General features: G+C 40.4%; 1 protein-coding gene and 1 non-coding gene across 3 annotated transcripts in view; one reads left to right on the top strand and one right to left on the bottom strand.

Moving 5' to 3' along the window:
- The window catches only part of LOC129014713 (E3 ubiquitin-protein ligase HERC2-like), a 169,338-nt gene that overhangs the window by 60,677 nt on the left and 88,657 nt on the right, over window positions 1-20,004 (bottom strand). The window contains exons 9-10 of one of the 2 annotated variants that reach the window (XR_010124073.1): window positions 12,852-12,918; window positions 7,207-7,442 (exon numbers count right to left, since the gene is read on the bottom strand). The gene's annotated coding sequence lies outside the window, so the exon portion shown is untranslated. Of the gene's footprint in view, window positions 1-7,206; window positions 7,443-8,190; window positions 8,332-12,851; window positions 12,919-20,004 lie in introns of those variants that run through there. The other variant, XR_010124074.1, reaches the window with a different exon arrangement.
- Window positions 4,524-4,628, top strand: LOC129026599 (U6 spliceosomal RNA). The gene has a single exon (XR_008497812.1). It is a non-coding gene; the product is annotated as a U6 spliceosomal RNA (small nuclear RNA).

Raw genomic sequence — 20,004 nt, 5'->3', positions numbered from 1 at the left:
GAATCCAGGAGCTGGTTTTTTGAAAAGATCAACAAAATTGATAGACTGCTAGCAAGACTAATAAAGAAGAAAAGACAGAATAATCAAATAGGCGCAATAAAAAATGATAAACGGGATATCACCACTGATCCCACAGAAATACAAACTACCATCAGAGACTACTATAAATACCTCTATGCAAATAAACTAGAAAATCTAGAAGAAATGGATAAATTCCTCGACACATACATCCTCCCAAGACTAAACCAGGAACAAGGTGAATCCCTGAATAGACCAATAACGGGCTCTGAAATTGAGGCAATAATTAATAGCTTACCAACCAAAAAAAGTCCAGGACCAGATGGATTCACAGCCGAATTCTACCAGAGGTACAAGGAGGAGCTGGTACCATTCCTTCTGAAACTATTCCAATCAATAGAAAAAGAGGGAATCTTCCCTAACTCATTTTATGAGGCCAGCATCATCCTGATACCAAAGACTGGCAGAGACACAACAACAAAAAGAAAAGAATTTTAGACCAATATCCCTGTTGAACATCGACGCAAAAATCCTCAGTAAAATACTGGCAAACTGAATCCAGCAGCACATCAAAAAGCTTATCCACCATGATCAAGTGGGCTTCATCCCTGGGATGCAAGGCTGGTTCAATATACACAAATCAATAAATGTAATCCAGCATATAAACAGAACCAAAGAGAAAAAGCACATGATTATCTCAATAGATGCAGAAAAGGCCTTTGACAAAATTCAACAGCCTTTCATGCTAAAAAACTCTCAATAAATTAGGTATTGATGGAACGCATCTCAAAATAATAAGAGCTATTTATGAAAAACCCACAGCCAATATCATACTGAATGGGCAAAAACTGGAAGCATTCCCTTTGAAAACTGGCACAAGACAGGGATGCCCTCTCTCACCACTCCTATTCAACATAGTGTTGGAAGTTCTGGCCAGGGCAATCACGCAGGAGAAAGAAATAAAGGGTATTGAAACAGGAAAAGAGGAAGTCAAATCGTCCCTGTTTGCAGATGACATGATTGCATATTTAGAAAACCCCATCGTCTCAGCCCAAAATCTCCTTAAGCTGATAAGCAACTTCAGCAAAGTCTCAGGATACAAAATCAATGTGCAAAAATCACGAGCATTCTTACACACCAATAACAGACTGAGAGCCAAATCATGAGTGAACTCCCATTCACAATTGCTTCAAAGAGAATAAAATACCTAGGAATCCAACTTACCAGGGATGTGAAGGACCTCTTCAAGGAGAACTACAAACCACTGCTCAATGAAATAAAAGAGGACACAAACAAATGGAAGAACATTCCATGCTCATGGATAGGAAGAATCAATATTGTGAAAATGGCTGTACTGCCCAAGGCAATTTATAGATTCAATGCCACCCCATCAAGCTACCTATGACTTTCTTCACAGAACTGGAAAAAACTACTTTAAAGTTCATATGGAACCAAAAAAGAGCCCGCATTGCCAAGGCAATCCTAAGCCAAAAGAACAAAGCTGGAGGCATCACGCTACCTGACTTCAAACTATACTACAAGGCTACAGTAACCAGAACACCATGGTACTGGTACCAAAACAGAGATATAGACCAATGGAACAGAACAGAGCCCTCAGAAATAATACCACACATCTACAACCATCTGATCTTTGAAAAACCTGACAAAAACAAGAAATGGGGAAAGGATTCCCTATTTAAGAAATGGTGCTGAGAAAACTGGCTAGCCATATGGAGAAAGCTGAAACTGGATTCCTGCCTTATAACTTATACAAAAATTAATTCAAGATGGATTAAAGACTTAAACGTTAGACCTAAAACCATAAAAACCCTAGAAGAAAACCTAGGCAGTACCATTCAGGACCTAGGCATGGGCAAGGACTTCATGTCTAAAACACCAAAAGCAATGGCAACAAAAGCCAAAATTGACAAATGGGATCTAATTAAACTGAAGAGCTTCTGCACAGCAAAATAAACTACCATCAGAGTGAACAGGCAACCTACAGAATGGGAGAAAATTTTTGCAATCTACTCATCTGACAAAGGGCTAATACCCAGAATCTACAAAGAACTCAAACAAATTTACAAGAAAAAAACAAACAACCCAATCAAAAAGTCGGCAAAGGATATGAACAGACACTTCTCAAAAGAAGACATTTATGTAGCCAACAGACACATGAAAAAATGCTCATCATCACTGGCCATCAGAGAAATGCAAATCAAAACCACAATGAGATACCATCTCACACCAGTTAGAATGGTGATCAGTAAAAAGTCAGGAAACAGCAGGTGCTGGAGGGGATGTGGAGAAACAGGAACACTTTTACACTGTTGGTGGGACTGTAAACTGGTTTAACCATTGTGGAAGACAGAGTAGCGATTCCTCAAGGATCTAGAACTAGAAATACCATTTGACCCAGCCATCCTATTACTGGGTATATACCCAAAGGATTATAAATCATGCTGCTATAACGACACATGCACATGTATGTTTATTGCGGCACTATTCACAATAGCAAAGACTTGGAACCAACCCAAATGCCCATCAATGATAGACTGGATTAAGAAAATGTGGCACATATACAGCATGGAATACTATGCAGCCATAAAAAAGATGAGTTCATGTCCTTTGTATGGACATTCCTTCGCAATACAGTCTACGTGCTACATGAAGCTGGTACATGCTACATGAAGCCGGAAACCATCATTCTCAGCAAACTATCGCAAGGACAAAAAACCAAACACTGCATGTTCTCACTCATAGGTGGGAATTGAACAATGAGAACACTTGGACACAGGAAGGGGAACATCACACACTGGGGCTGGTTGTGGGGTGGGGGAAGCGGGGAGGGATAGCATTGGGAGAGATACCTAATGTAAATGACGAGTTAATGGGTGTAGCATGCCAACATGGTGCATGTATACATATGTAACAAACCTGCACGTTGTGCACATGTACCCTAGAACTTAAAGCATAATTTTTTAAAAAGTACTATTAAAAAAGAAATAAAAAATTGTACCTATGTTATAAAGCATGGTTTGATTAAAAAAGAAAAAAAAGATCTGTTTCTAGGGCCAGGCTCAGTGGCTCATGCCTATAACCCCAGTGTTGTGGGGGGCCAAGGTACGAAGGTTGCTTGAAGCCAGGAGTTGGAGATCAGCCTGGGCAACATAGTGAGACCTGATGTCTACAAAAAATGTAAACAATAAAAATTATCCTAGCATGGTGAAACATTCCTGTAGTCCCAGCTACTTGGGGGATGGAGTGCAGACTAAGTTGGGAGGATTACTTGAGCCCAGGAGCTCAAGGCTATAGTGAGCTGTAACCACACCATTACACTCCAGCCTGGACAACAGAGCAAGACCCTGTCTCAAAAAAAAAATGCACCCTTAATCTTTAGAATTTGTCTCCATTTAATTCATCCTGCCTCTTGCCTTATTTTAAGCTCTTGTTATCCCATACTTGACCTTCTACTGTTTGGCTACATCCTGTCCTCTGCAAATAATCTGCCACTTTGCCACTGAAATGACCTTTCTAAAGACAAGCCCAAATTCTTTATGAAATTATGAAACAGCTCCTCTTTCAACTTTCAGAATAAGTTAATGATTGGTTTCTCACCTCCACTGGCAGCCTCATCTCCTAGCACTATTCCATGGGTATTCTCACCTCAACTCTACAGAATGCACTCCTGGACCCTTAAACACATCTGCACCTGCTGTTACATTCCTGTCCCTTCTGCTTGTCATTCTCTTCCTCACCTTGGTTTATCTAACTTTTACTCAACTTTTCAAAACCTCAGTATCCAAACATCACCTTATCCAGAGTGCGCTCCTTGAGGCCAGACTAAATTTCTTTTATTTATTTATATTTTTATTTTTTAGAAACAGGGTCTCGCCCTATCATAGGCTGGAGTACAGTGGTACAATCATAGCTCAGTGCAGCCTCGAGCACCTGGACTCAGGCGAGTCTCTTGCCTCAGGTTCCTGAGTAGCAAGCAGCCAGGACCATAGGCTTGCGCCAACACACCCAGCTAATTTTTAAAAAGTTCTTGTAGAAACGAGGTTTTCCCATGTTGCCCAGGCTGGTCTTGAACTTCTAGGCTTAAGGAATCCTCCTGTCTTGGCCTCCCAAAGTGTTGTGATTATAGGCAGAAGCCAATGCACCCAACCTAACTTGCTTTTAATAACAATTCATTTTAATTAGAAAAGCAATGCATGATCATTGTCAAGAACTTGGAAAACAAAAGCATAATCCCACTGAGAAGGATTACTATTATCATTTGGTCAAAGAGCCCAAAACTTAACTGATGGCAATAAAGGGGAAAAATAGACGGTTTATAAAATGGAACAATTACATGGTAAGCTTTGACCTTTTGTCAAAAGTCTACTTTTGGTTACCAAAAGTAGAAAGCAACCATAGTGTCCTTCAGTAGGTGAATGGATAAATAAACTGTGGTACATCCAGACAATGGAATATTATTCAGTGTTAAAAGGAAATGAGCTATTGTGCTCGCTTCCGCAGCACATATACTAAAATTGGAATGATAGAGATGATTAGCATGGCCCCTGTGCCAGGATGACATGCAAATTTGTGAAACATTCCATTAATTTAATTTTTTTATCTTAAATTTTTTAAATTAAAAAAAAAGGAAATGAGCTACAAAGCCATGAAAAGACACTGAGGAAACTTAAATGTATAATATATTACTACATGAAAGAAGCCAATCCGAAAAGGCTATATAGTATATGATTCCAACTCTATGATATTCCGGAAAAGGCAAAACTATGGAGACAGTAAAAAGATCCATGGTTGCCAGGGGTTAGTGAGGAGAGAGGGATGAAAGAGCAAAGCATAGAGGATTTTTAGGTCAGTGAAACTGCTCTGCATTATACTATAGGAGTGGATACATGTCATTATACATTTGTCCAAACTCATAGAATTTACAACACCAAGAGTGAGCCCTAATGTAAACTATGAACTTTGGGTGATTATAATGTGTCAACGTAGGTTCATCGACTGTAATAACTGTATCACTTTAGTGGGGAATGTTGATAGTAGGGGAGGTTGTGCATTTAAGGAAGCGGGGGGGCCTATGGGAAAATTCCACCTTCCACTAAATTTTGCTGTGAATCTAAAATTGCTCTAAAAAATGGAGTCAGGCCAGGTATGGTGGCTCATGCCTGTAATGCCAGTATTTTGGGAGGCTCAAGGCCAGCCTGAGCAACATAGCGAGACCCCCTTCTCTACAAAAATAAAAAAAAAACTGGCTGAGCATGATGGCACATGTCTGCAGTCCCAGCTACATGGGAGGCTGAGGCAGGAGGATCGCTTGAGCCCAGGAGGATGAGTCTGCAATGAGGCATGATCATGTTGCTGTATCCCAGCCTGGGTGACAGATGAGACCCTGTCTCTTTAAAAAAAAAAAAAAGAAGAAAGAAATTAGTCTGTTTTAAAAGGGCAGGGAGATGGACAGTGTAGGAAGAGCCTAAAGGAGACAAACAAGAATCCTCAATTTCATCATTAACGCAAGGACAAGCCATTGAAGGGCTTTGGGGAATGCAAGAATGACAGTCTCTGAATTACCTTTTAACATAATCACTTTGGCTGCTGCTTGAAGAACAGACTGGAGGGAATCATGGTGGGAGCTGGGAGAACAGAACAGAAAGATGTTAATGCAGTTTAGATTAGCTATTAAGGACTTAGGCTACAAGAAAGGCAGTAAAGATGGAAAGACGTGCTAAATTAAAAGTAATCTTTGGAGGGAAAATTGACAGGATGTAGCAATGGATCAAATGTGTGGGTTGAAAGAAAAGCAAGAATGATGTCAAAGTTTTGGGATAAGCAACTAGAAGCCATTTTCTAGATAAAGGGATGAACAAAGTTGAAGCTAGTTTGAAAAGCAGGATGAAGGTTCACCTTTGAGCACTTTAAGTCTGAAGCTCCTGGTAGTGCCTCACACTTAGTAGGTGGTCAGGTTGCTCGTCTGCTGTTGTTACTACTGTTTTTGTTATGAGCAGAATAGGGTAGGTGAAATACTAGACACATTCATTATTTTTTAAAAATATTTTTCAGAAGTCAAAAGAATAGATGCAGAATCCTATAATTTCCCTGCCATCCCTGTCTCACAACCTGTCACAGTGTCTTTTTAATTTTTTTTTTTCTTTTTGAGACAGTCTCGCTCTGTCACCCAGGCTGGAGTACAGTGGCATGATCTTGGCTCACCACAACCTCCACCTCCTGCGTTCAAGTGATTCTCCTGCCTCAGCCTCCCTAGTAGTTGGAATTACAGGCACACACCATCATACCCAGCTAATTTTTGTATTTTTAGTGGAGATGGGGTTTCACCATGTTGCCAGGCTGGTCTTGATCTCCTGACCTCAAGTGATCCACCCACCTCGGCCTCCCAAAGTGCTGGGATTACAGGGTGAGCCACCATACCCGGCCTAAAGTGTCTTGAATCCTTACACTCATTAAAAGCCACTGGGGTTTATGTCTCAGTCACACTCGTCACAACTCTGCAGAGACCACTCTGAAAAATCTGTTGGAATGCATTCATGTTAGTTTTCAGTAAATAAATCATTGTGCCCAAAGATCCAAAACAATGAATTAATTTGAATAAGAAAGCTTAATTTAATAAGAGACTCTCCAGTATTACTCTTCCAAAACAGTGGTTCTCAAAGTGTATTTCCCAGACCCACAGATTCAGGGTCTCCAGGGAACTTGTTAGAAATGCAAATCTTTGGGCCCCATCCCTTACCTACTGAATCAGAAACTCCGGGAGATGAGCCCAACACTCTGTTATCACAAGCCCTCCAGGTGACTCTGATGCTTGTTCAAGTTAGAGAATCACTAATCTATGGCCGGGCACGGTGGCTCATGCCTGTAATCCCAGCACTTTGAGACGCTGAGGCAGGTGAATCACCTGAGGTCAGGAGTTTGAGATCAGCCTGACCAACACGATGAAACCTCATCTGTACTAAAAATACAAAATTGGAATACAAATACAATTTTTATTTGTATTTGGTGTACAAAAATACAAAAGTGGGATTATAGGTGTAAACCACCGTACCTGGCCAATAGCAATATTTTCATCTGCATGAACAAAAGTACAGAAGAAAATGGTTCGGTTTATTGACAGCAGGTGTGGCACATCCACGAAGCAGGGGCTTGGGAGGCAAGTGTGCTTACCTGACAGATGCCACTGATACACATGTCCAAGGAGTCCGTGTTGCAACGAGTTCCATCCAGTACCTTAGGTGCCAGCTCCACCACCAAATTTTGTCCTCATGCATGACACTTGAGTGCACACGGAGCAGCAGGATCATTATATCGTGGAAGCCATTCATAGTAACGCCCCGATACTGGACATCATTGTAGGCTGAGCACTGCCAGGCTCTGAAAGCTTCTGCATCTGGAGGGCAGTCCTGGGGGCAGGGGGAAAAGGCCACAGGCACATCACCCAGTGAGAGAGGCCAACAGAAGATGAAATCAGTTCACCAGAATCTCATGAGACCACACTCCACTTGCCTCTCTCTGGGAGTCACCTAATTCCCCCTTTTTTTTTTTGATTCAAAGTTGAATGTATGCTATGAAATTCTACAGAGATCGCGGCAATAATTATTTATACAGGAGATTATCTCATTATTCTGATCACTCATCCACCCAGCTATTTTTTCCAGATAATTAGAGATTACAAGACTTAGATGCCAAACTTTGCCCTATTTTAACCATCTTGAATATAAATTTTCAAATGCATTATCTAATCTCCTTCCTTTTAAAACAAGGGAAACCAAATGCTTTTAATTTTTCCAGGTGATTCAAGGATTCAAATTCTTCATCAAAATTTAATTGTTATCCATGCCTTCAGGAGCCATTTCAATGTAAAGGATTATTAGCCCCAAACTGCTGTGCTCTGTGAGCACTTGTTGTTGTTTCTTTGCCACTGATTTTTTTTTTTTTTTTTTTTTGAGAAGGAGTGTCGCTCTGTCGCCAGGCTGGAGTGCAGTGGCTCGGCTCACTGCAACCTCTGCCTCCCGGGTTCAAGCGATTCTCCTGCCTCAGTACCCCCTGCACATCACCACACCCAGCTCATTTTTGTACTTTTAGTAGAGACGGGGTTTCACCACATTGGCCAGGATGTTCTGGATCTCCTGACCTCAAGATCCACCTGTGTCGGCCTCCCAAAGTGCTGGGATTAAAGGCATGAGCCACAGTGCCCAGCCTGTTGTGGTTGTTTTTAATTCATCTGTCTTTCCTCCCCTGTCAGGCTCCCTCCCATATCTTCACTGGTACCAAGTACCTGCCTTCAACTGGCTGTAGGATGGATGACAGAAAACATAGCTTGTTCAAATTCTGTCTACAACAAAAGCAAATAAATTCAAAGTAAATGCCTTCAGTTGCTCTCATAATAAAACATTTTTGTACAAATATTGATGACTCATTGGTCTTTCTACTAAATTACTGATTCTGCCCACCAGATATTTCCAAAGCAAGATACTAGTTGAGAAAAGTGTTACTTTACTCATCAAAAATCTACTTTTGATATGCAAACTTCATAATTAAAGAAAACAGATACGAAAAAGCAATATAGCCCCCAGGCGCCGTGGCTCACATCTGTAATCCCAGCACTTTGGGTGGCTGAGGCGGGCGGATCACCTGAGGTCAGGAGTTCCAGACCAGCCTGGCCAAAATGGTGAAATCCCGTCTCTATGAAAAATACAAGAATTAGCTGGATGTGGTGGCGTATGCCTGTAGTCCCAGCTATTCATGAGGCTGAGGCAGGAGAATTGCTTGAACCCAGGAGGTGGAGGCTGCAGTGAGCCAAGATTGTGCCACTGCACTCCAGCCTGAGTGACAGAGCGAGACTCTATTCGCAAAAAAAAAAAAAAAAAAAAAAAAAAAAAAAACACCATAAAGTATTCTTTTTTGTATTATGAAAGTAATAAATATTCATTCTAAAAACTTTGGAAAATAGTTTCTACTCAACAAAAGAATAAATAACATAGATCTTTTGTATCTAAATATTCACACAAATCTTGATTACTTACCAAGGACTTCTTTCTGGAAATAAAATTTCTGAGTCCAAGGTTATGCACATTTTATAGACTATTCAAAATATTGCAAAATTGCCCTCCATTATAATTTTCTAGTTTTTTTTCCAATCCAAAGTATAAAATATAACTTCATTGTTTTCATTTGCATTTTCTTTCTGAAATAGAGTCTTGCTTTGTCACCTAGGCTGGACCTCCCAGGTTCAAGTGATTCTCCTGTCTCAGCCTCTCAAGTAGCTGGGATTATAGGTGCCTGCCACCATGCCCGGCTAATTTCTTTTGTATTTTTCATAGAGATGGGGTTTCACCATGTTGGCCAGGCTGGTCTCAAACTTCTGACCTCAAGTGATTCACCCACCTCAGCCTCCCAAAGTGTTGGGATTACAGGTGTGAGCCACCGTGCCCAGCTTGCATTTTTCTTTTTATTGTTTAATATATTTTCATGTATGTTTGCTTTTTGTATTAATTCTTCAAAAATTTGTTTTATAGCCTTTATCCATTGGCATTTTTGTCTTTTTATTATTTTCAGCAGATGAAACTATTAAACTTCATAGTGAAATTATCAACTCTTTGTCATTTCTGTTGGAAATATTTTCCCCATTTCATTTTTTTTTTGGTACTTTGTAAAGTCAAAAAGTTTTACATTTTCATGTAGTCAGCTCTATTAATATTTCCCCTTAAGGTTTCTTTCTTTATTAATGGGCTTAGAAATGCTTTCCCACTCTGCTCTGAGAACAGATAAATACTTAAATGTATTTTCCTAGTTCCTTTCTAGATTAGCAGTCATATTTAACTATTTGTTATATTTGGAATTTATTTAGATGAATGGTTTAAGTCAGAAATCTAGCTTTATTTTTTTCCACAAATAGATATTTATAAATTATCAGCCAGGATTTTTAAATACAATTTTCCTCTTTTTGCTACTTGATGTTTGTCTTTTATTGTTTACACTTTTGGCCTTTATAAACTTCCTTAAATCCCTTTTGGAAGTAGATAGGGAATACATAGAATTAATTAATTAATTAACTAACATTCTTCTGAGATTAGTTGTATTACTTTGCTGTGAAACATTCCAAAATCCTATATTGCATCCACATTTTTGTTGTCTTAGCAAAATTAAACCAGATTACACTCATAGAAGCAAGTCAAACTGAAGAAGACTAAAACTGGATGACTTTTTCTTTAGTCAGGGTCTTACTCTGTCACCTAGGATGGAGCGCAGTGGCATGATCACAGCTCACTGCAGCCTCGACCTCCAGAGCTCAGGTGATCCTCCCACCTCAGCCTCCCAGGTAGCTAGGACTACAGGCACGCGCCACTACACCCAGCTAATTTTTTGTAGAGACAGTTTTGCCATGTTGCCCATGCTGGTCTCAAACTCCTGGGCTCAGGCAATCTGCCTGCCTTGGCCTCCCAAAGTACTGGGATTACAGGCATGAACCACCGTGCCAGGCCCGATGACTTTTCTCTGTTGAAATGAGGACTGTATCCTCCATCTGGCCATAGGAAGGATCATCAGTTATAAAATTACATCACCTCGTCTTCCTCCAGCCACGGCTAGTTTTCTCTATATCTCACTCTTTGAAACCAACCAAAGGAAAGTGTCTAAGAGAGCAGGATGCAAGCAACTTCTTTGCATTAGGCTCAATGGCAAGCATTCTCTAGGGACTGAATGTGCCGGCTAGCTAACTCTCAACTCCCTTAAATTCCATAAACCAATGAAGTTTCACAAAATTAACAAGAGTTAATTAGCGGAAGACACCTTAGGATGTCAGCCTCAGGGTGACCAGATTTGTACATGTGACCAGCCCCCTTGGCCCCAGCTGACTATCCAGAGGCAAACATCTGGTCCACACCAGGTCAATCTTTCCCAGAAATTTGGAATTGCAACAAAAGAGCTGGAGCTAAGAGAGCTAAGAACTCATATCAATCTGGGGTTGGACTGGCCATTTCTTTTATAAGATTCATGTTGAAGCAAAGCAAGCCAGTTCCCACAGCACAGAAGAATGAATTCGGTAAGAAAGCAGGAGGAAAGACAGTAAACTATGCATTTAAATAGGAATAAGTAACCTGTGTTCCTCATTTTCTGATTTCTGGCTCCAGGCCCTTAAGGTCTGCTTATGCTTAAATTCCCTTAAAACCCACATATCCATCCAGTGAATCCCCTTTGTCCTGAGCTAATCTAAGTGGACTTCTGTTCTTAGCACATGATGCTATCTGATTAAGGCAGCCTGATATCCGGATCATGCTTTTTAGTTTCCCAGGGATAATCACTGACATTCTCTTTTTACCACCACCCTTTGAACTAGGTAGGTCAGGATTGTTACCCTCACTCTACAAATGGAGAAAACTGTGACCTAGAAAGTTTTTAGCCACTAGTCCAAAGACACACACTAGGATATGACAAAGCCAAGACTGATTCTCAAAGTAAAAAGCACTCTATTACAGAATACTGCTTTCTAGTAAATGTGGGAGACACTGACTGCTTATATTAAATGCTTTCATTCACTTCACATTCTTCCAGTGTCAACACTAAGCTTGCCTAATCTGGCTCAGCTAGGTCCCACATCCCAGCTCAAGACAAGCTAGGGATTCTTGTGTCTTAAACAGTCTATTTGACATTTAGGGAGCAAAATGCCAAACATTCTTCTGCTTTCCTTTCCCTGAGAAGCATTTTTTTCATATCAGTTAAGTTGAAAACAACACTTATTTATGAAATATACTTGATGGGCTTTGCCCTAGGTCACATGCTAGAGAGAACACACACAAAAAAATATAATCCACCACTGTCATTCAATGAGCTTGTTATCTTATTGGAGATGTAGCTTCTATACACATGAAACACACTGAACAAGTGTTATCACTGGTATTTGTAGACTTAAAGTAGGAATGCAATGAAGGACATAGAATTGTTATCCAAGAGTTAAATTGTACAATTGATTAGATGAAGTTAATAAGAATAGATTCCATATCAGCAAGACTTGACTCTAACCTGATAGAAGTAATAAAAAGGAAGTGTCAGTCAGTGCAGGTAGCCAGTCTGGGAAGCTCAGAAAAGAAGAAAGAGGAGAAGAAGGATAGGAGGAAGAGAGAAGGGGAGGATGGAGAGGAGGAGAAGGGAAGAGAAAGGAAGAGGAGGTGGCTGCCACAGCCAACAAATGACAAAAGGCACCCATTTCCCAAACCATCTTGAAAACAAGGTCTCCTTCCCCTCCTAAAACCATGGGGATTTGTAAAACCTGGGGGCAACTTCTGTATAGAAGCCAGGAATGAAAGATTATCTAATAAACTGAGTATTTTTATGCAGGACAGACAGGCCATTACCTGAGATTATTTATATAGTAGAACTGGACCAAGCTTTCATGTGGATCGGACATTTAGGCAATCCCCCTCCCAATCCCCTCTCCCAATAACCAGCAAGTAGGGACTCAGGAGAAATAATATTGTTGCTACAAGCAAATTTTAAAATTTTATTTTAACTTCATATCCAAGTTGTACTATGAGCTAAATTTTGTGATTCTTTTATATAACAAATGACAACATTTCTAGCATAAAAATAAATTGTTGGTGGCCACTATAAGCTAGAGTTGGCAAATAAGGAATTGTGGAAAGGTGAAATCTCAGATGGATTTAAAGGATGGTGTGATGTAAACAGGACAAGATTTGGGAAACGACATAACAAAAGAGAAACAGCAGAAATAAGTTCGTTATCTATAAGGAGCAGTGTGCAGCCTTGTCCAGAAAGGGTGAAAGTTGGGAGTTTAAATAAGAGATAAATCTTACCTGAAGATAAGAAGGTCCTTGAATGCACGTGAGGAGATTTAAAAGCAATAAGGATCCACGGAGGGGACTAAAATATAAAAGATGGCATTTTAGGAACAGTAGAATCGCAAGATGGCCCGAAGCTCTGGAGACAGACATGAGAGGGGGTGACTCTTGCCCAGAGTAGGAGTAATGACAAGGAAAAAAAAAAGAACACCTTCAAGAGAAATACTGAATGGAAAATTGTCAGATTCCAGCCATTCATAGGATCCATGGTATGAGGGATCCTTCAAGGGTCACATCAAATGTCCCTTCTGTAAAGTCAAGAAGGAGCCCTGGGAGCCCCCTCTGCAAGTACACCAGGCCTCCCTCTGTGCTCATAGAAAAATGTGTTCATGCTACAAAAACATCCTTACCAAATGATGATATACTTATCTTAAAATTATTTTCCCTTTGCCTCTTCCATCATTGCCTTTCATCCCATAAATCCTGCTATGAAAACATGACTCATCAGTGAATTCAGGTATCAGACCTCCCTGCTGAGATGCATGACTTCTCTTAGAAATTCTCCATTTGCTCCAAAATACCCCGATAAGGATAATTCTTTATCTAGGACTCAGGGGCCAGTCTCTGGTTATAAGGATATATGTTAAGTGCTGATCAGTGGGTTATGTGTGAAGACAGCAGTCACCCAGGAGCCATGGCACGTACGTACCCAGGCATGTTCTGTTCCATAATCTTGCAGGCCCAAAGCCCAAATCTCCATCTCCCCTGACAGAATGAACCCAAGGAGAGCCACTGAACCAAAGTCTGAATTCTCAGGGAGGGTGGTGTGGTCCTCATGACCTGGATATGTCTTCCACTCCTGCCATTTGAGGCATGATCTCCTGCACACCAGGGGTGGAATTTCTTCCTCTTCATCTATGTGCTGTGAAGGCATGTCCCTGTTACAACTAGGCTTCATAACAAAAGAACATTTTATCTTTTCTTGGGTGCCTGAATTTTTTTTCTTTAGTGTCTTCTGCTGAGGTGGGCAGAATTCTGAAATGCAACTGTCAGAGTCTGTCCTCGTTAAGCCGGATCCTCTCCTATGCTAGGGATCCAACCCAGGCTGCTGGAGTAGTAGAAAACCAATAGCCATGGAGGATTTCCTTTCTCTGACTCCCTTCAGTTGTGTTTCTTTCAATTAATTCCCTGCTCTTCCCTGATCTCTGACCCTTGCCAACTAAGATTATTTAGAAGGTTTGCCCTACAGTTCCAGAGTTAGATTTTCTACAATGGTATCTGGAAGTATAATGTCCCTCCAATACCACAGCAATTCTTGTGCTTATGTGTTGCCAAAAGCTACCATGCTTTAGCTACTGCTGTCTGCAGCATCATTTTATTATCTGACAAAGCTTACAGCCTTTCCATACTCTTGTACAGTGTAGTAGAGTGGTTAGGAGTGCACTCACCGAAACCTGACTGTCTGAGGTTAAATTCGGTTCTGTGACCTTGGACAGGTTACTTAAATCTCCTTTGTAAATGTGGAAATAAAAATAGCACATACTTCTCAGGGTTAGTGTGAGGATTACATTAATTTATTCATGAAATGGCACTTAGAATAATGCCTAGCATTCAGGAAGTACTTAATAAGTATGAGCTATTATTATTATTATTATTTCGGTTAAGTGTGAGGAAGTCAACACATATAGACAATAGCCCATGGTCTTAAGGCTGAGAGCCTGAGTCTTCAGACATTCCCATGGAGAAATAGAACCTTTAGCAATCTCTGGAATATGATCCAGTGTTAGATCTCCAAGGCTCACTGACAGAAACACCTCCTTCTCCATACAGCAGACTACTCTGATAGAGACTGAGTTTGGCCATTGATGATGACATCTCTCGGATGGGACTGAAAGACCCTGCTGTCCCTCAATACAGGGCTTTTATGGTCCTGGAAATATAGGTGTAGGCATGTTTGAATCAGGGGGCAAGTCTCCCTCAAAAGAACTCCTCATCTTAGAATCACTAAAGGCAACTTCCTTCAGAAGAGTGAATGACCATCCCCACTTCCAGGTAAAATGAACTCCACTAACCACTGAACTAGTGTGGCCAGTCTTCAGTAAGGCATTGCATGGCAGTGAGAAGGCAGTGAGAAGTAACAGCAGGGGGATGCTCATCAGAACTTGGTCCTCTCTCCACTTGAGGTGGGGTGGGTTGCAGACTGGTCCCCACTCCTGCTATGGTGAGGTGGATATTTTGAGCCCCCAATTAATAAAGCAGGAAGCAGTTCAATTAATTACATGGAAAAAAAAGATGTAACCATATTCATACTCCAAGCTCATTGTGGTTACATCCACTTATGGCACTCAACGTGTTTGCAATGTTTCTATAGTATTTTCAGAAATATACTTGCATGATCTCTCCTGTGTAGGAATGGGCTCTTACAGATTATCAGCGCTGAAGCTGAGGCTTCATTTATGCACCTCTGGTTTGCAACACAGCTTAGGCATGCACAGCTGCAGATACTGTGGCACGTGGAGACAAAGGGATACTCTGGACACTTCCACTGTCACAACCTTCCCTTATTTCCCAAATAAGGAATTTTGTTGGAAATTCTGAGTTTGCAATGACAAGCATAGCAACTGATGCTACATTCTTATGAAACCTCTCTTAGGACTCTCTAAGGATTCCAACTCTGAGAACTAAAAAGGGCAGCACTTGCTTCTCCACCTCCTTCCTACCCTACCCCAAGCATCTATTTCTTACCAGCCTAGAAAGATTTCTGCCACATTCTCCCAGAGGGACCATAAATTAGAGACCACAGGTAACCCCCAAGGCCCAGAGAGCTTCAGGGGCATCATATCTTCACTCAAGTACACTAAAGTCCTAACCATTTCACCTAATGTGCATAATTTTAGCAGATTATATTTTATGTCTGTACTATGTGGCACAATACTCTAACACTTGTGTTGATAATAGATTCCTTTTTGGAATTAGCTAGAGCAGAGTGATACACACACAGAGAAACTCTAGAATGAGATCCTAAAATGTAACACCGTGATCTGGGGTTTAAAATAAATCGTTTTAAATAGTTTCACAACTTATTGCTGGAAATCATACTGTTTTGAAATTTGTTCTTGAATGACTACAAGGAAATTGTCAGACCAAAGAAAACTTTAGCTATCTATCCCACTGTGTTGGGCAAAATAATACACCACCTTGGCCCACAAGATGTCCAGGACCTAACCTCTGGAACCTGCGACTATGTTACCTTACATGGCAAAAGGATCTTTGCACACATAACTAAAGTTAGAGACCTTGAGACAGAGAAATTATCTAGGATTATCTAGGTGGAAGAACAATGCCCAGCTGCAGTCACAGGAAGATATGACTACAGAAAAATGTTCAGGCCGGGTGCAGTGGCTCATGCCTGTAATCCCAGCACTTTGGGAGGCCGAAGCAGGCGGATCACTTGAGGTCAGGAGTTCGAGACCAGCCTGGCCAATATGGTGAAACCCTGTTTCTACTAAAAATACAAAAATTAGCTGGGCATTCTGGTTAGCATCTGTAATCCCAGCTACTCAGGAGGCTGAGGCAGGAGAGTCGCTTGAACCTGGGAGGCAGAGGTTGCAGTGAGCCGAGATCATGCCACTGCACTCCAGCCTGGGTGATAGAGTGAGACTCAGTCTCAAAAGAAAAAGAAAAATGTTCAAACAGATGCAACGTTGCTGGCTTTGAAGACTGAAGAAGGAATCACAAGCCAAGGAATATGGGTGGCCTCTAGAAGCCGGGAAAAAAAGGAAATTAATTTTTCCCTAGGCCTCCAGAATGATGTAGCCCTGCCTATATGTTAATTTTAGCCCAGTAAGACCTGTGTCAGACTTTGGGCCTTCAGAACCATAAGGTTATACATTTGTCTTGTTTTAAGCCACTATATTTATAGTAACATGTTACTGCAGCAATAAAAACAACTAATGCACCCACGAAAAAGGTGGTAGATCTAAAAGCCTCATGGATAAAACTCTGAGGTTGCTAATGCACCCACATGCTTGTTTAAAAGGAAGGCTAGACTACGTTGGCACTGACATGCTTGCCTTTGTGTTCAGGTCTCTCTCTCCCTTCTACATGCCCCATCTGGACTTTCAGCTCAGTTAATTCACATTCACAAGCAGATGTGTCACTCAACATCAAGTGTGATTCAATTCAAATCACCAGAGATGTGAAACATTTGTGTAGTGCTCCAAAATCCCTCCAAGGACTCGGTTGATAAAAATCTGGTACTTCTGGCTAAGTGATATTTGAGTTTGAGTGCCCCAGTAAATAAGCACCCATTTTTTCCCATTCAAGTTTGGAACCAGTGGAGAGACACAGATAGAAATGTCAGCTTCATCGTTGGTAGAAATGGACTGCAAATATGGCTTGAGCTCTCAGTCAAAAGCTGTTGCTAAAGACTGCTGGCTTTCTACTCCCATAGAACTTGTGGGCCTACTCACCAAGAAAAAGCTTGATCCATAGATTAGAAACCCTTACCCAGGACTGATGTCTCACACTGGCTTGGGACAGAGAAGGGAGAAAGACAGACAAAGCCCCAGTAATTGATCTTTTAAAATAAATTAGTTACAGCCAATTGAGAAAATTGGATAAAAATAAATCAATCTCATTTGAAATGAGATCTCCAGATTTTCAGAATTTCCTTTTAATTCCTGTCATTTCGATTTGGGTCTACACCACCAATGAGGGAAATGTTTTTAAAAGTTTTAATAAACACATAAAATGTCATGGTTAGTGATTGCCTGGGGCCGACACATAGTCAGTAAAGGAATTTACCAAGACAGTAATGAGTCTGGAAAGGCAGATTTATTTAAAGAAAAGGGGAGATATACTGCCAGCAAGCAATGGGCAATACAGCAGAGGGAAGGCTGTCTGCTGTCTGCAAAGAGGCAGGGATTGGAGGGGAGTTTTTTAGGTCGTGCTACTTGGGCTTAATGTTTGCCGACAGGATGCGTGGTGCAGGTGGGCTGTGATTTGGATGCTTGTAACAGGATGCCTGTGTGCTAGTGAGCCATTTGCAGTTGACCCTACTTCTCAGAACATTTGTTCCTCTCTACCCCCTATTTCTGTTTCTGCCAGCTAAGCCCATTTTTTCAGTTTTCTTTCAACTCCTTAGGGCTCCACAAATTGCACATATTTATGGGGAACAATGTGATGTTTCAATACATGTATACATTACATAATGAACAAATTAGGGTAATTAGCATGTTCACCACCTCAAAAATTTATCATTTCTTTGTAGTGGGAACATTCGAGATCCTCTCTTCTGGCTAAATTGAGATATACAATGTCTCGCTGTTTACTATAGTTACTCTACTGTGCAATAGGACACCAAAAATCATCCTTCCTTGCTAGTTGTAACTTTCTTGACTAACCTCTCCCAATCTCTACCTGCCCCCTGCCCTCCCCAGTCTCTGGTAACCACTGTTCTATTGCCCACTTTTATGATATCAAGTTTTTTTTTTGGATTCCATATATGAATGAGATTATGTGATATTTGTCTTTCTGTGCCTGGATTATTTCACTTAACATAATATCCTCTAGATTCATCCATGTCACAAATAACAGCACTTCCTTCTTTTTATGGCTGCATAGTATTTCATTGCGTATATATACCACATTTTCTTTATCCATTCATTCATTGTTGGACACTTAAGTTGATTCCATACCTTGGCTATTGTGAATAGTGCTACAATAAACACGTGAGTGAGGATATCTCTGTGATATACTGATTTCATTTCCTCTGAATATATAATCAGTCATGGGATTGCTGGATCATATGGTAGTTCTATTTTTAAAATTTTGAGGAACTCCATACTATTTTTCACAAACACTGAACTAATTTACATTCTCACTAATAACATATAAGGGTTCCCTTTTCTCCACATCCTCAGAAACACTTGTCTTTTGTCTTTGTGATAATAATCATTTTAAGTGGAATTAGGTGATATAGTGGTTTTGATTTGTATTTCTCTGATGATTAGTGATGTTAAGCATTTTTTCATACACCTGGGTTGGTATTTATGTCTTCTATTGAGAAATGTCCATTAAGGCCTTTTGCCCATTTTTAAATCAAATTACTTGTTTTGGGTTTTTTTGCTATTGAGTTGTTTGAATTCCTTATATATTCTAAATATTATTTCCTTGTCCAGCTGTCTAGTTTGCAAATATTTTCTCCCATTCTACAGGTTGTCTCTTTACTCTTGATTGTTCTCTTTGATGTACATAAGCTTTTTAGTTTAATATAATCCCATTTGTCTATTTTTGCTTTTATTGTCTGTGCTTTTGAGGTCATATTTTTAAAATCCTTACCCAGTCCAACGTCATGAAGTATTTTCTCTGTTTTCTTCTATCAGTTTCATATTTTCAAGTCTTACATTTAAGTCTTTATTTTTAGTTGGATTTTGTACACGGTGAGAGATAGGGGTCCAGTTTTATTCTTCTGCATATAGACATCCAATTTTCCCAGCATCATTTATTGAAGACACTGTCCCTTCCCCAGTGTGTATTCTTGGCACCCTTGTTGAAAATCAGTTGGCTGTAGGTATGTGGACTTATTTCTGGACTCTCTAATCTGTGCCATTGATCTACGTGTATTTTTACACCAATGTCGTGCTGTTTTAGTTACTATCACTTTGTGGTATATTTTGAAGTCAGGTAATGTGATGCCTCCAGTGTCTGTTTGTTTTTAATCAAGATTGCTTTGGGTGTTCAGAGTCTTTTTGTGATTCTATACAAGTTTTACGGTTTCTTTTTTTCTGTGAAGAATGTCACTGGAATTTTAACAGGGATTGTATTAAATCTGTGTATCACTTTGGATAGTAAGGACATTTTAACAATATGAATTTTTCCAATCCATGAGAACCTCTTTTTGCACCCTCTTTATTTCATTACTGTTTTATTTAATTAATTAATTTATTTATTTATTGAGACAGAGTCTTGCACTGTCGCCCAGGCTGGAGTGCAATGGCGCAATCTCAGCTCACTGCAACCCCCACCTCCTGGGTTCGAGTGATTCTCCTGCCTCAGCCTCCCAAGTAGCTGGGATTACAATTGCCTGCCACCACACCCAGCTAATTTTTTGTATTTTTAGTAGAGATGGGGTTTCAGTATGTTGGCCAGGCTGGTCTTGAATTCC

The sequence above is a fragment of the Pongo pygmaeus genome, chromosome 16, assembly GCF_028885625.2.
Source record: "Pongo pygmaeus isolate AG05252 chromosome 16, NHGRI_mPonPyg2-v2.0_pri, whole genome shotgun sequence".
Classification (NCBI taxonomy): Eukaryota; Metazoa; Chordata; class Mammalia; order Primates; family Hominidae; genus Pongo; species Pongo pygmaeus.
The sequence above is the reverse complement of the archived record's forward strand: the minus strand, read 5'-3'. Positions and strand labels throughout refer to the sequence as shown.